This window comes from Coregonus lavaretus (genome assembly GCF_964263955.1).
Source record: "Coregonus lavaretus genome assembly, chromosome: 33".
Classification (NCBI taxonomy): Eukaryota; Metazoa; Chordata; class Actinopteri; order Salmoniformes; family Salmonidae; genus Coregonus; species Coregonus lavaretus.
In genome coordinates this window covers 33,090,323-33,093,820 of record NC_140020.1, presented here as the reverse complement: position 1 = coordinate 33,093,820, position 3,498 = coordinate 33,090,323, and positions in this window count along the sequence as shown.

The window sequence follows — 3,498 nt, the reverse complement described above, 5'->3', positions numbered from 1 at the left end:
TTGTCTGATATTACTTGAAGCAGGTCCCAAACTACAGCAAACAGACTATTCAACTAATTAGTCCAGTAAAATACACTCATAATTCCAGCTAGTCACTATATTATGTTATCATGCTCTAGGAGCAGTCTAACAAGACCGCCATAATGAACTGGTGATAAAGTGAGTGGGAAACGCAGTTAGCTAGACTAGCTAGCTGCCGATTCAATGGCCACAATATTTATCTAAAAGCATCACCCACAAGTCGAAAATTCAGTTATAATTTGACTAAATAAACAACTAAACTTAATCATATTAGTCCTCAAAATATAGTAAGCAGCTGAAATAAAGAGAACAAACTAGCATGAGGCTAAAAATGCTTGGTGCTGAAATGAGACACGCGCCCATGGAACCACCACGTGGAGCAGACTAACTGCACAGGACAGGGGCGAGCTAGTTAGGTAGCATGCTAGCTATCTAGCAAAGATGTGCAAAAACGCAAGTCACTAACATAAGCTGCACACACTCAAACAAAACTGTTCGACTTTTTATGTTACACTGCAGTCTGACAACCAAGTATCAAGTATTTAAATTAAAATAGCTAAATAATATCAGTTAAATAATTGTTTAAAACTCACCTTTGCACGGAACAAATTAAAATGTTGGCGTCGAGAAAATAGGAAATTTGAATGCAGAAACAGAATTTATGGGCGGGGTTGTGATGATGTTTACACTTACTGAGTAAAAGTCTACACTAATAGATAAAATTACATTTACAGTCATTTAGCAGACGCCCTTGCTCAAGGGCACATCGACAGATTTCTCACCTAGTCGGCTTGGGGATTAGAACCAGCGACCTTTCGGTTACTGGCACAACACTCTTACCCACTAAGCTACCTGCCGCCCAAATGTTATACCTTAGCAACACCAGTTATCAGCACTGCCAGTTGCTAAAACAACTCTATGGGAGTCGATCACTTTTGACACTGTGAATTTAACACTGGTGATTTTACTGTGTAGCTTCCCCAACACTACTAACCCCTTTGCAGCTGTTTGCATATAGGGACAAAAATTGAAAATCACCTCATGCTTTTAAAGAGTTCACCAAAGTATCCCAGTTCAAAGTAATGACTCTAAACGCAGCTCTGAGCTGTGACTTGGCAGTGAAGGAGATGTCAAAGTGGTCTGGTGTCTCATTAATCCATCATAGTGTTTCAAACCTGACTTCATTAGTGATTTAACAGAGACAGTAAAGATACTGTATCTGTGTCAATGTCAAGATCACTTCATACATCTCTATCAGATGTTAAATGCAGATTCTGCTAAGAAAAGATGACAGAGAGGCTTAGTGTAGCACCCAGATAAAATCATTGTAGCCATTACCCATAATCCTCCAGCTCGTCCATGTAGTTTATGAGCCAATTTATTACCCAGAAACCATTGGGTTGCTCTGTCGACTTGGAAAGGTTTTCCTCCAGTGACCTCAGAATGTATATTATGTATACGTAATGTCATAAATCTATTTTATTTAACATTTACTGATTATGTGTAAAAAAAAATATGACTGAGGCCTGTGTTTGTGTGTGTGCAGGCATATGCCCACGTGTGCGTTTGCATGTCTAAACGACCAATGAGAGTTTGATTGGCTTCAGATTCCACAGGCAGTCACAGAGGTAAGTCATTAACAATCAATCAGTCACAGTATTTATACAGTTAAGGGACTGAGAAATAAAATACACTATTCTTATCCCCTCTCTTCCCTACTCAATGAAAATGGCAAGTCCTAACTCTATTTTTCCAGGATTTTTTTATTCTCCATTTCAGACGGGAATGTTAGACAGTTGCATCACTAGATGGTTTTAATTGGTGACAGAATTGGAACATGGGGCGAAACGTCTCTTAGGTGACCTACTTGCCTGGAAATCAGTTTGACACAAAAATATGCAACAGCTTTTCCCTCTTTTATAGCCCAGATAGTGGTATGGAGTGTGTGCGTGTGTGCATGTTTGTGGTATTTTTGTGTTTCATAGCCTGATAATGTTGAACTCATAACAACATGTCTTGTTGTATTACAAAGGGTTCGCTTTACTTTTTAATGGCAAGATGGAATGTAAGCAGGATCTCCACAGAAATCAAAGCTGAGTCTAAAGAAACCTCATTACATGAATAAAGCTGGCATGAAAAACATCTCCTGAGTTGACCTGAGTTGAGTCTATAATGACGGCTATTATGTCATCTGTGGAGTTCAGTAAATATTATACCTCTTGGTAATGACAAACCCCAGGTCTTACATTTCCATTTTATATCTCTCATGAAATGTAGTCCTACGTTTGGCGAGGGAAGTGTTTTCCTCAGCACATTGTTTGCGGCTCCTGTTCGTTCGTGCGCTGCCTTGTGACTTGGTTGGTCCTTCCATTCCAGAGTCTTTCGTTGCCAGGGATACAAAACCTCAATGGCTCTCTGTTCTTCCTTTTTCTAACTCCAGTCAGGGTTCTGATAAAGTACTCCAACAGAAATGTTGTTCATAACACTACATGGAGCTAACAGCTAGTATAGACTTTGTCCCTACATTTGTTCCCACTTAAATTGGATAGTGCCCTACAGATGGTCTATAGATGCTTAAGCTATCAACAAACTATCGTCTGCAACTCTGTTGACATGCAACAGCTTGTATAGGGTTGTAGTTAGGGTTAACCCTAACTCTAGCCATAACCCTAACACTAACCTTAGGGTTTAAGCGCTCTCTCTCTCTCTCTCTCTCTCTCTCTCTCTCTCTCTCTCTCTCGCTCTGTCTCTCTCGGTCTCTCTGTCTCTCTCTCTGACTCTTTCTCTCGCTCTCTCGTTCTCTCTCTCTCACACACCACGAATGGATGCACACGCCATGTTGCCTGATCATCCACCAGTGTGCAACACTCCAAAACAAATGTTCCCCTGCTTCTAATGGAATTAATATCCAGAACGATGTAAAAAAAACATTTGTTGGTTGATACTTATAATGACTTCAACATACTGTAGGCTCGTAGCCTCCCAGGAATTGAACACTTATAAGATTGTCATGACTCTCCTGGGTGAGGATCAAAGGCCTCAGATCAGCTTGGCAGCTTTGTAATCTAGATATGTCTATTTTAATAAGAGGTATTCAAATTGTACTGTTATTCATTATTGGCTGACAACAACCAGACCCTCTTACCAAGGAGAGCTATGCCGGTCTTGACACCTTAACACTCTGCTATAAATTAGAGAGGAGGAGAATCTATCTCTGGCCCTCTAGTATGGTGAAAGGAATCTGCATTGTCTCCAGAATACTTTTGCCGCCAAAACTTCTACGTCCAAAAAGTAAACACTGGAGCAATATTCCTAACATCCGAATGTTTGGAATGGTCAGTGGGGATCTAAAGACTAATTATGTTATATTGTTTATTATTTTGTGATGTCATTAAAAATGTTATAACAAAAATACTGTAATTTGGAAAGTATACACACTTTATCTGTCAAGTTTACATCCAAATGTTGTGTATATAG